Consider the following 14618-nt stretch of genomic DNA (forward strand, 5'->3'; position numbering starts at 1 on the left):
GCTTGACCAAGAAAAGGCTGTGGCCCAGGACAAGTTGAGCCCAAGATTGCTGAGAAGATGTACAGACCAGCTAGCAGCACCTCTAACTTGCATCTTTCAGCACTGCCTAGTACAGTGTAAATGGCCCTCTCTCTGGAAAGAGGCAAATGTACTCCCTGTTCACAAAAAGAAGAGCAGAGCAGAAATCAGCAACTACAGACCAGTCTCACTCCTGTCAATCACTGGTAAGATCCTTGAGACAATAATCTCTAGACAAATGACAGAGTTTTTTGACTACCACTCACTACTTTGTGATCGTCAATATGGCTTCAGGAAAGGTTACTCTGCTGCTGATCTGTTGTTAAATCTCTCCACTAAGTAGCACCAGTCACTGGATGAATCCAAAGTCAGCTGTGTGGTAGCACTGGACATTGCTGGTGCTTTCGACCGGGTGTGGCACCAGGGCAGTGATGAATAACCCACCACAGAATAGCAGGATACCAAGGCAAGAGTATGACAAGAGCAATAGAGCGATGGTTGACACACTGGCTGCAGTGGCCAGAAGAGCTCAATCATGCAGGGCAAAGCTCATGATCATGGGTGACTTTAATCACAAGGAGATCGATTGGGAGAACTTGGAGCCACATGGGGGCCAAGATATATGGAGGGCTAAGATGATGGAGGTGGTACTGGTAAACTCCATGCACCAACACGTAAGGGACACTTCAAGAGAGAGAGGGGAGGATGAACCAGCAAGACTGGATCTAGTATTCACCTTGAGTAGTGCAGATATTGAGGACATCACATATGAAAGACCCCTTGGGGAAAGTGACCATGTGGTTTTAAGCTTCGAATACACAGTAGAGCTACAAGTGGAGGGGGAAGCAGGAAGGCCAGGACGAATGAAGCCAAACTACAAGAAAGGGGACTTCACGGGAATGAGGAACTTCCTGAACAGGGTTCAGTGGGACAGAGAACTGGCAGGGAAGCCAGTTAATGAGATGATGGAATATGTAGCAACAATGTACAAGGAGGCTGAGGAGAGGTAACAGGAATAATGAAAAAGCCAGGATGAGCCCAAGGTTCACTTAAAGGTGCAGGGAGGCAAAAACCAAGTGAGCTAGGGAATGCAAGAAATATAGAAGGCAAACAACCCAGGAGAATAAGGAGAGCAGTCGTAGAGCCAGAAACGAATATGCACAGATAAGAAGGGAGGCCCAACGACAATTTGAAAACGACATAGTAGCGAAAGCCAAATCTGACCCGAAGCTGTTATACGGCCACATCAGGAGGAAAACAACAGTCAAGGACCAGGTAATCAGGCTAAGGAAGGAAGGAGGAGAGACAACAAGAAATGACAGTGAAGTATGTGAGGAACTCAACAAGAGATTCAAAGAAGTGTTCACAGAGGAGACAGAAGGGGCTCCACAGAGCCGGAGAGGTGGGGCACACCACCAAGTGCTGGACACAGTACACACAACCGAGGAAGAAGTGAAGAGGCTTCTGAGTGAGCTAGATACCTCAAAGGCAATGGGGCCGGATAACATCTCTCCATGGGTCCTGAGAGAGAGAGCAGAGGCGCTATGTGTACCCCTAACAACAATATTCAATACATCTATCGAAACAGGGAGATTGCCTGAGGCATGGAAGACAGCAAATGTAGTCCCAGTCTTTAAAAAAGGAGACAGACATGAAGCACTAAACTACAGACCAGTGTCACTGACATGTATAGTATGCAAAGTCATGGAGAAGATTATCAAGAGAAGAGTGGTGGAACACCTAGAAAGGAATGATCTCATCAACAGCAGCCAACATGGTTTCAGGGACGGGAAATCCTGTGTCACAAACCTACTGGAGTTCTATGACGTGGTGACAGCAGTAAGACAAGAGAGAGAGGGGTGGGTGGATTGCATTTTCTTGGACTGCAAGAAGGCGTTTGATACAGTTCCACACAAGAGATTTGTGCAAAAACTGGAGGACCAAGCAAGGATAACAGGGAAGGCACTACAATGTATCAGGGAATACTTGTCAGGAAGACAGCAGCGAGTCATGGTACGTGGCGAGGTGTCAGAGTGGGCACCTGTGACCAGCGGGGTCTCACAGGGGTCAGTCCTAGGACCAGTGCTGTTTCTGGTATTTGTGAACGACGAAACGGAAGGAATAGACTCCGAAGTGTCCCTGTTTGCAGATGAAGTGAAGTTGATGAGAAGAATTCATTCGATCCTAGACCAGGCAGAACTACAAAAGGATCTGGACAGGCTGCAGACCTGGTCCAGCAATTGGCTCCTAGAGTTCAATCCCACCAAGTGGAAAGTTATGAAGATTTGGGAAGGGCAAAGAAGACCGCAGACGGAGTACAGTCTAGGGGGCCAGAGACTACAAACCTCGCTCAAGGAAAAAGATCTTGGGGTGAGTATAACACCAGGCACATCTCCTGAAGCGCACATCAACCAAATAACTGCTGCAGCATATGGGCGCCTGGCAAACCTCAGAACAGCATTCCGACATCTTAATAAGGAATCGTTCAGGACCCTATACACCGTGTACGTTAGGCCCATATTGGAGTATGCGGCACCAGTTTGGAACCCACACCTAGCCAAGCATGTAAAGAAACTAGAGAAAGTGCAAAGGTTTGCAACAAGACTAGTCCCAGAGCTAAGAGGTATGTCCTATGAGGAGAGGTTAAGGGAAATCAACCTGACGACACTGGAGGACAGGAGAGATAGGGGGGACATGATAACGACTTACAAAATACTGAGAGGAATTGACAAGGTGGACAAAGACAGGATGTTCCAGAGACTGGACACAGTAACAAGGGGACACAGTTGGAAGTTGAAGACACAGATGAATCAAAGGGATGTTAGGAAGTATTTCTTCAGCCACAGAGTAGTCAGTAAGTGGAATAGTTTGGGAAGCGATGTAGTGGAGGCAGGATCCATACATAGCTCTAAGCAGAGGTACGATAAAGCTCATGGTTCAGGGAGAGTGACCTAGTAGCGATTAGTGAAGAGGCGGGGCCAGGAGCTTGGACTCGACCCCTGCAACCACAACTAGGTGAGTGCAACTAGGTGAGTACACACACACACACACACATACACACACACACACACACACACACACACACACACACACACACACACCCACACACACACACACACACACACACACACACAGGCTAAATGTTGAAAGCTGACCAGAATGTCAATTTTTCAGTTATTGCTGAGAATCTAACAAATTTTTCCCTACAGAGCCAAAACCCACGAAACGTTCCATCTATTGCAGTGGATATTTCAGCCACTGAAGACTGAAGCCTTTCTCAATTAATAAATTTTAATCTGAGGAAATCACTAAACAATTACTGGTCATATAGCGCCTGTGGAACGGGACGCTGTCAGATGCGATTCATGCAAGAGGAATATAAATCCAGTTCCTCGGATCAAAAACACCTCACTAGCATCAAGTAGATAATAATGCAGTAAGATTATTGGATTTTTTTTTCACTTAACTTTTCACGTTTATTTTGTACTGAAAACCTCCTAGAATCCTGCAAAAAATATTTGATTTTGATTTTTTTTTTTGAAAAGTCTAATTTGATGAAATTGGAAAACTTGGCAACTACAGACCTCAAAATTAATAGAAAAATGTTAATTATGATGCATCAGTATTAAGGAATAAAGTTAATAAAAAGAGTCATTTAGTAGTTATTACATGGAAAAAAACTCTTAATAAAATTGGTAAATTTAAATTTACTCAGGTCAGAGTGGTAACCTATGTTTTAATAAATCTCATCAATGGTAAAAGTTGAAAGCCTATCAGAATATGCATTGTCTGGTTATTGATCTGAAATCGACGATTCAATGTAATTAACTATTTCTGTAAAATTTAAAAATTTTTCTTGTTGGAACTAAACTAAATTTTCTAAATTTTCATCCTTAAATAATTTATCGTCAATAATAATTTGAAGTCAGTTAGAAGACGCATTTGTTAGTTATTACTCAATATATGAGTATTACTTTTTATTTAATTAAATTAGCAAATGGATACTTATGTCAGCCAATGACAATGTGATCCTCGTGTTCAAGAAAATGTGAATCCGATCAGACGAGTCATTCTGCAGTTACGTCAGGATTCCAACGAATCCTGACGTAACTGAAATTTATCTAACGTAATTTTCTCAAAATAAAAATTTCACAATATTTTACATATAAAATCGTCAAATCTGGATTTATATATTTAAATTTCGCTCTTCCCCGTCATTGCATTTTTGGAAACTTTTGTCTAAATTTGAATCTCTGCCTCTGAAGATTTTGGAATTTTTTGAGCTATTCCAGGATTTTGGGAATGGAGTCAATACCTTTAGTCTTCCAACTGAGCCTAGAAATTGATCCTTATTACTTTACACTGGTGTTAAAATATTGAAACAACTGAATGAAATATACCTGACTAAGGGTCAGGTAGGTGGTGATGGTTGCCGATATGATGCTTTCCAGGGCATAGTTCTAGCTGCTCAGTCAAATTATGTTCCAAATAGGGAAATCAGATCAAACAAAAATGATCCCAAATGGATGAACAATAGATTAAAATATCTGATTGGTCAAAAGAGAGGCATATATAGGCAAATCAAAAGAGGAGAGGGGCAATTGAGAAATCGATATATTCAGTTAAAGAGAGAAATAAAAAAGGGAATTAGAAAAGCAAAAAGAGATTATGAGGTTAAAGTTGCAAGAGAATCGAAGACTAACCCAAAAGGATTCTTTCAGGTATACAGAAGTAAGATCAGGGACAAGATAGGCCCACTCAAAAGTTCCTCGGGTCAGCTCACTGACAGTGATAAGGAAATGTGTAGAATTTTTAACACATACTTCCTCTCAGTTTTTACACAGGAGGATACCAGCGATATTCCAGTAATGATAAATTATGTAGAACAGGACGATAATAAACTGTGCACGATTAGGGTCACAGGTGATATGGTCCTTAGGCAAATAGATAAATTAAAACCTAACAAATCCCCAGGCCCTGATGAGCTGTATGCAAGGGTTCTAAAGGAATGTAAAGAGGAGCTTAGCACACCTTTAGCTAATCTTTTCAACATATCACTACAAACTGGCATGGTGCCAGATAAGTGGAAAATGGCAAATGTGATACCTATTTTCAAAACAGGTGACAGGTCCTTAGTTTCGAACTATAGACCAATAAGCCTAACCTCCATAGTGGGAAAATTTATGGAATCAATAATTGCCGAGGCAGTTCGTAGCCACCTTGAAAAGCATAAATTAATCAATGAATCTCAGCATGGTTTTACAAAGGGGCGTTCCTGCCTTACGAATTTATTAACTTTTTTCACTAAGGTATTTGAGGAGGTAGATCATGGTAATGAATATGATATTGTGTATATGGACTTCAGTAAGGCTTTTGACAGGGTCCCACATCAGAGACTATTGAGGAAAATTAAAGCACATGGAATAGGAGGAGAAATTTTTTCCTGGATAGAGGCATGGTTGACAAATAGGCAGCAGAGAGTTTGCATAAATGGGGAGAAATCAGAGTAGGGAAGCGTTACGAGCGGTGTTCCACAGGGGTCAGTGTTGGGCCCCCTGCTGTTCACAATCTACATAAACGACATAGATGAGGGCATAAAGAGCGACATCGGCAAGTTTGCCGATGACACCAAAATAGGCCGTCGAATTCATTCTGACGAGGACATTCGAGCACTCCAGGAAGATTTGAATAGACTGATGCAGTGGTCGGAGAAGTGGCAGATGCAGTTTAATATAGACAAATGCAAAGTTCTAAATGTTGGACAGGATAATAACCATGCCACATATAAACTAAATAATGTAGATCTTAATATTACGGATTGCGAAAAAGATTTACGAGTTCTGGTTAGCAGTAATCTGAAACCAAGACAACAGTGCATAAGTGTTCGCAATAAAGCTAATAGAATCCTTGGCTTCATATCAAGAAGCATAAATAATAGGAGTCCTCAGGTTGTTCTTCAACTCTATACATCCTTGGTTAGGCCTCATTTAGATTATGCTGCACAGTTTTGGTCACCGTATTACAGGATGGATATAAATTCTCTGGAAAATGTACAAAGGAGGATGACAAAGTTGATCCCATGTATCAGAAACCTTCCCTATGAGGATAGACTAAGGGCCCTGAATCTGCACTCTCTGGAAAGACGTAGAATTAGGGGGGATATGATTGAGGTGTATAAATGGAAGACAGGAATAAATAAAGGGGATGTAAATAGTGTGCTGAAAATATCTAGCCTAGACAGGACTCGCAGCAATGGTTTTAAGTTGGAAAAATTCAGATTCAGGAAGGCTATAGGAAAGTACTGGTTTGGTAATAGAGTTGTGGATGAGTGGAACAAACTCCCGAGTACAGTTATAGAGGCCAGAACGTTGTGTAGCTTTAAAAATAGGTTGGATAAATACATGAGTGGATGTGGGTGGGTGTGAGTTGGACCTGATAGTTTGTGCTACCAGGTCGGTTGCCGTGTTCCTCCCTTAAGTCAATGTGACCTGACCTGACTAGGTTGGGTGCATTGGCTTAAGCCGGTAGGAGACTTGGACCTGCCTCGCATGGGCCAGTAGGCCTTCTGCAGTGTTCCTTCGTTCTTATGTTCTTATGTTCTTATACGGAAAATAACATCTATAAGTAGGAGATAAATTTGATGAAAAAACAAATTCGAGTAACCTCTTAAAAAGTGCCTCTTCAAGGACTTAATAATTTTCCAACTGAAATGCAAGAAATTAAACATTTCTTATTAGGACAGTAAATGTTTCTCAAATACTGAACATTATTTCTCTCTTGATGAAGGTAAACTAAGATATTTACTAGTTAGTTTTGTCCAACATGATGAAAATGTCATCATTTTCTCTCCACCACACTAGTGGAGTTTCATGTTTGGGTAATGAAGTCAGTGCTATGTTTCTCTGCTTCTTTTTTTTTTTTTTTAAGTTTCTAACACTAACATCAGCGAGTTTGTTTTGGATACTGTATTTTGTGATTTGTAAAAAGTATCCTGAAGCTGATGTTTATGATGTGCTATTGTTGTAATGATGGCTATGATGTGCTATTGTTGTAATGATGGTTATGATGTGCTATTGTTGTAATGATGTTTATGATGTGCTATTGTTGTAATGATGTTTATGATGTGCTATTGTTGTAATGATGGTTGTGATGTGCTATTGTTGTAATGATGTTTATGATGTGCTATTGTTGTAATGATGGTTGTGATGTGCTATTGTTGTAATGATGGTTGTGATGTGCTATTGTTGTAATGATGGTTATGATGTGATATTGTTGTAATGATGGTTATGATGTGATATTGTTGTAATGATGGTTATGATGTGCTATTGTTGTAATGATGGTTATGATGTGCTATTGTTGTAATGATGGTTATGATGTGATATTGTTGTAATGATGGTTATGATGTGATATTGTTGTAATGATGGTTATGATGTGCTATTGTTGTAATGATGGTTGTGATGTGCTATTGTTGTAATGATGGTTATGATGTGCTATTGTTGTAATGATGGTTATGATGTGCTATTGTTGTAATGATGGTTATGATGTGCTATTGTTGTAATGATGGTTATGATGTGCTATTGTTGTAATGATGGTTATGATGTGATATTGTTGTAATGATGGTTATGATGTGCTATTGTTGTAATGATGGTTATGATGTGCTATTGTTGTAATGATGGTTATGATGTGCTATTGTTGTAATGATGTTTATGATGTGCTATTGTTGTAATGATGGTTATGATGTGCTATTGTTGTAATGATGGTTATGATGTGCTATTGTTGTAATGATGGTTATGATGTGCTATTGTTGTAATGATGGTTATGATGTGCTATTGTTGTAATGATGGTTATGATGTGCTATTGTTGTAATGATGGTTATGATGTGCTATTGTTGTAATGATGGTTATGATGTGCTATTGTTGTAATGATGTTTATGATGTGCTATTGTTGTAATGATGGTTATGATGTGCTATTGTTGTAATGATGGTTATGATGTGCTATTGTTGTAATGATGGTTATGATGTGCTATTGTTGTAATGATGGTTATGATGTGCTATTGTTGTAATGATGTTTATGATGTGCTATTGTTGTAATGATGGCTATGATGTGCTATTGTTGTAATGATGGTTATGATGTGCTATTGTTGTAATGATGGTTATGATGTGCTATTGTTGTAATGATGGCTATGATGTGCTATTGTTGTAATGATGGTTATGATGTGCTATTGTTGTGATGATGGCTATGATGTGCTATTGTTGTAATGATGGTTATGATGTGCTATTGTTGTAATGATGGCTATGATGTGCTATTGTTGTAATGATGGTTATGATGTGCTATTGTTGTAATGATGGTTATGATGTGCTATTGTTGTAATGATGGCTATGATGTGCTATTGTTGTAATGATGGCTATGATGTGCTATTGTTGTAATGATGGCTATGATGTGCTATTGTTGTAATGATGGTTATGATGTGCTATTGTTGTAATGATGGTTATGATGTGCTATTGTTGTAATGATGGTTATGATGTGCTATTGTTGTAATGATGGTTATGATGTGCTATTGTTGTAATGATGTTTATGATGTGCTATTGTTGTAATGATGGTTATGATGTGCTATTGTTGTATGTGCTATTGTTGATGGTTTATGATGTGCTATTGTTGTAATGATGGTTATGATGTGCTATTGTTGTAATGATGTTTATGATGTGCTATTGTTGTAATGATGTTTATGATGTGCTATTGTTGTAATGATGTTTATGATGTGCTATTGTTGTAATGATGGTTATGATGTGCTATTGTTGTAATGATGTTTATGATGTGCTATTGTTGTAATGATGTTTATGATGTGCTATTGTTGTAATGATGTTTATGATGTGCTATTGTTGTAATGATGGTTATGATGTGCTATTGTTGTAATGATGGTTATGATGTGCTATTGTTGTAATGATGGCTACACTTTCTTCACACTTTCTTCAAAGTCCAACCAGCCGAATTCTTCAGTCATTGTTACATAATGTTGATTTTCTTCACCAGACTTGATGCTGCTGGCAAACCAGCTGCATTCTCAGAGTTCTTCAGATGTTGAATTCTCTCTATGTATATTCTCAATATTGTTTATTTTTATTAACAAACTATACCACGGGTGGGGTTAGAACCCGCGATCAGAGAATCTCAAAACTCCATTACTCTGCAGTTTTGAGATTCCATTACTCAATTACTCTGGAGTTTTGAGACTCCATTACTCCATTACTCTGCAGTTTTGAGACTCCATTACTCCATTACTCTGCAGTTTTGAGACTCCGTTACTCCATTACTCTGCAGTTTTGAGACTCCGTTACTCCATTACTCTGCAGTGTTGAGTCTCCATTACTCCATTACTCTGCAGTTTGGAGACTCCGTTACTCCATTACTCTGCAGTTTTGAAACTCCATTACTCCATTACTCTGGAGTTTTGAAACTCCATTACTCCATTACTCTGGAGTTTTGAGACTCCATTACGATTTCCATGAGTCTTGTCTATGCTTATTTTTTGTAATTCATATTCTCCACTGACGATGAGAAATTTGTTCTTACATAAGGGATGTACAAATGTGCTAAGTGTTGTCAGTGATGTAACTCACCAACCTACATTAACACTGCCACACTTGGTAGAATTACCTCTACTTGTACTACACCTCGCTCAAAGCCTATATATACCCTCTAAGTCCATGTATTGTTTATAACGACTTGACAAAACTCCTGGAGAGCGAAACGTTGCCACTATAAAGTGTCACATTAGTTGCATATGTGTCCTTTTACTTAACTCAAACCTTTATTAATGAAATATTGTAAACATTGCACTTGTAACAGTATTTATGAGACTAGATTATTTCTTTCACTGAGATGTATAATTGTTTTGTTAAATATTTTCATCACATAAGTGAACTTGGTAATACGCTTTAATTTACTTAAATGATAGTAGGTATTTTATTTAAGTAATACGTTCAAATAGACTTTTTTCACATTTGCGTTCTAACATTAAGTGTTATTCCAGTGCGTAGAGCAATCTTCAGTAAATCTATCGAAACAGGGCAGTTGCCTGAGGCGTGGAAGACAGCACATGTAGTTCAAATTTTTAAGAAAGGGGACAGACAGGCAGCATTAAACTACAGACCAGTGTCACTGACTTGTATAGTATGTAAAGCCATGGAAAAGATTAACAGGAGAAAAGTAGTGGAACACAATGAAAAGATTGGGTTCATACATGACAGTCAGCACGACCTCAGAGAAAGGAAATCCTGTGTCACAAATTTACTTGAGTTCTACGATAAGGTAACAGAAGACAGGAGAGAGAGGGATGGGTAGATTGCATCTTTTTAGATTGCAAGAAGGCTTTTGACACAGTACCACACAAGAGACTGGTGCAAAAATTAGAGGAGCAGGCAGGAATAACGGGGAAAGTACTGCAATGGATCAGGGAATACCTGACAGGAAGGAAACAACGTGTGTTGGTACGTGATGAAGTGTCGGAGTGGGTGAATGTGTCGAGTGGGGTTACCTGGAGGTTACCTGGAGGTTATTCCGGGGATCAACGCCCCCGCGGCCCGGTCCGTGACCAGGCCTCCCGCTGGATCAGGGCCTGATCAACTAGGCTGTTACTGCTGGCCGCACGCAGTCCAACGTACGAGCCACAGCCCGGCTGATCCGGCACTGACTTTAGGTATCTGTCCAGCTCTCTCTTGAAGGCAGCCAGGGGTTTATTGGCAATTCCCCTAATGCTTGATGGGAGGCTGTTGAATAGTCTTGGGCCCCGGACACTTATTGTGTTTTCCCCAAGTGTACCAATGGCGCCCCTACTTTTTATTGGAAGCATTTTGCATCGCCTGCCCAGTCTTTTACTTTGGTAGGGAGTGATTTCTGTGTGCAGATTTGGGACCATTCCTTCCAGGATTTTCCAAGTGTAGATTATGATATATCTCTCCCTCCTGCATTCCAACGAGTACAAGTCAAGTGCTTCCAAGCGTTCCCAGTAGTTAAGGTGCTTGACAGAACTTATACGTGCAGTAAAGGATCTCTGTACACTCTCTAGATCTGCGATTTTACCTGCTTTGAATGGAGATGTTAATGTACAGCAGTATTCCAGCCTAGAGAGAACAAGTGATTTGAAAAGGATCATCATTGGCTTGGCATCTCTCGTTTTGAAAGTTCTCATTATCCATCCTATCATTTTCTTTGCACGTGCGATCGTGGCACTGTTGTGATCCTTGAAAGTGAGATCCTCAGACATTACTACTCCCAGGTCCCTTACATTATTTTTCCGCTCTATTGTATGGCCAGAGTCTGTAGTATACTCTGTTCTAGTTATTATCTCCTCCAGTTTTCCATGACGGAGTAGTTGGAATTTGTCCTCATTGAACATCATATTGTTTACCGTTGCCCACTGGAAAACTTTGTTTATATCTTCTTGGAGGTTAACCGCGTCCTCAGCAGATGACAGCCTCATGCAGATCCTAGTATCATCCGCAAAGGATGATACGGTGCTGTGATGTATATCTCTGTCTATGTCTGATATGAGGATGAGGAATAAGATGGGGTTCCACAAGGTTCAGTCCTTGGCCCGGTGCTGTTTCCTGTATACGTGAATGACATAGTGGAAGGAATAGATTCAGAAGTGTTACTGTTCGCTGATGATGTGAAACTGATGAGGAGAATACAAATGGGCGAGGATCAGTTAAGATTACAAGGGGATCTGGACAAACTACAAGTATGGTCCGACAAATGGCTCCTGGAATTTAACCCCAGTAAGTGTAAGGTCATGAAGATTGGGGAACGACACAGAAGACCGCAGACGGAGTACAGGTTAGGAAACCAACAGCTGCAAAAGTCAGTTAAAGAAAAGGATCTTGGGGTAAGCATTATAACGAACATGTCCCCTGAGGCACACATCAATCAAATAATTACTGCAGCATATAGGAGATTGGCAAACCTGAGATTGGCGTTTAGACATCAGAGTAAGGAGTCATTCACGACATTGTACACAGTGTATGTAAGGCCTATACTGGAATATGCAGCACCAGTAGGGAACCCTCACTTAGTCAAACACGTCACGAAACTGGAGAAAGTGCAAAAATTTGCAACACAATTAGTCCCGGAACTGAGGGGGTATGTCTTATGAGGAGAGGTTAAGGGAACTCAACCCGATGACACTAGAGGATAGGAGGGATAGAGGGGACATGATAACAACGTATAAAATACTAAGAGGCATTGACAAGGTGGACAAGGATCGAATGTTTCAGAGATGGGATACACAAACAAGGGGACACAATTGGAAACTGAAAACCCAGATGAGTCATAGGAATGTTAGGAAGTATTTCTTTAGTCTTAGAGATGTCAGGAACTGGAATAATCTTGAGAGTGAAGTAGTGGAAGCATGCTCCATAAATAGCTTTAAGAAGAGGTATGACAAATATCATGGAGCAGGGAAAGAGTGAATTAATATCGACCAGTGAAGAGGCGGGGCTAGGAGCTATGACTCGACCCCTGCAACCACATATATGTGAGTACATATAGGTGAGTACACACAGAAAATGACCACGTTCAGACAGGAACCAGAGTTACAGAGGGAGAGGCAATGGGAGGAGGAAAGGGCAAAATCAGTGTTTATCCATGGGCTTCATGAGAGAGAGGAAAGGACACACACTGAAAGACGACAGGCAGAAAAAAAGGAGATTGAGAATATCATCACGAATATAAGTGAAAAAGACATGGATGAGAATGTAAATTTTCAGAGAATAGGGGGTTACTTGAAGGGGAGAAAACGACCGATCAAGCTGATTCTCAGGACAGAAACAGTGCGGAACAGGATCCCCCAAGAGAAACCACGGTTGAAATGGTCGGGAGGGTACAAGAGGGTGTTCCTAGACAGAGACAGAACACAAACAGAAAGACAGCAACTGTGGGAGAGGAGAAAAAAGTGAAAGGAGCTTGGAAAGGAGACAAGGATGGAACCAGCAAGGGCAAGCACACACAGAACTATCCTCAGAGACCCACAACCTATCACACCATCCCAACACAAACTACAATCCATACTCACAGCTTCCACCCAACATCCAGGTATAGAATCCCAAAGTATGCTACCAGGTCTCTCACCTTCACAGGCCTCCCAAACCACAGTGTTTGAAAGGAGACTGAAGGTATGGTAAACAAACTCTGATGGAATAAGTGGGAGGAGTGGCACGAAAGGGTCAAAGAAGCATCACCAGACATCATAGCCCTCACAGAAACCAAGCTTACATGTATGATAACAGATGCCATCTTTCCAACGGAATACCAGATCCTGAGGAAAGATACAGGGAACAGGGGGCGGGGGTGGAGGAGTGACACTGCTGATCTAAAACCGATGGAATTTTGATGAGCTGGAGAGAGGAGACAGCGGAGAATGTTAGGTAAGACACATATGCAACAGTTAGGTATCTTTATTATGAAACGTTTCGCCTACACAGTAGGCTTCTTCAGTCAAGTACAGAAAAGTTGATAGAAGCAGAAGATACTTGAAGACGATGTAATCAGTCCATCACCCTTAAAGTTTTGAGGTGGTCAGTCCCTCAGTCTGGAGAAGAGCATTGTTCCATAGTATGAAACAATATGGAGAAGAAGTGACAGGATGGAGCTTTTTATAGCGCCAAGAGGTGAGACGTAGGCCACTAGGAGAGGTAAGAACTCAGATGTTGAGAGGTCAGGTCCCTCTCAAATCCAGCCCCTCTCATTAGTGGAAGTTGTCGAAGTTGATTGCAGGTCTGTACCAAGATACCCTTGTGTTGCAGTGTCTGACAGATTGAACATTAAAATGGTATAAAATACCGACAAGTTGTTAGGTAAGACACATATGCAACAGTTAGGTATCTTTATTATGAAACGTTTCGCCTACACAGTAGGCTTCTTCAGTCAAGTACAGAAAAGTTGATAGAAGCAGAAGATACTTGAAGACGATGTAATCAGTCCATCACCCTTAAAGTTTTGAGGTGGTCAGTCCCTCAGTCTGGAGAAGAGCATTGTTCCATAGTATGAAACAATATGGAGAAGAAGTGACAGGATGGAGCTTTTTATAGCGCCAAGAGGTGAGACGTAGGCCACTAGGAGAGGTAAGAACTCAGATGTTGAGAGGTCAGGTCCCTCTCAAATCCAGCCCCTCTCATTAGTGGAAGTTGTCGAAGTTGATTGCAGGTCTGTACCAAGATACCCTTGTGTTGCAGTGTCTGACAGATTGAACATTAAAATGGTATAAAATACCGACAGGTTGTTAGGTAAGACACATATGCAACAGTTAGGTATCTTTATTATGAAACGTTTCGCCTACACAGTAGGCTTCTTCAGTCAAGTACAGAAAAGTTGATAGAAGCAGAAGATACTTGAAGACGATGTAATCAGTCCATCACCCTTAAAGTTTTGAGGTGGTCAGTCCCTCAGTCTGGAGAAGAGCATTGTTCCATAGTATGAAACAATATGGAGAAGAAGTGACAGGATGGAGCTTTTTATAGCGCCAAGAGGTGAGACGTAGGCCACTAGGAGAGGTAAGAACTCAGATGTTGAGAGGTCAGGTCCCTCTCACCTCTTGGCGCTATAAA

Source organism: Cherax quadricarinatus, chromosome 24 (assembly GCF_038502225.1).
Source record: "Cherax quadricarinatus isolate ZL_2023a chromosome 24, ASM3850222v1, whole genome shotgun sequence".
Taxonomy (NCBI): domain Eukaryota; kingdom Metazoa; phylum Arthropoda; class Malacostraca; order Decapoda; family Parastacidae; genus Cherax; species Cherax quadricarinatus.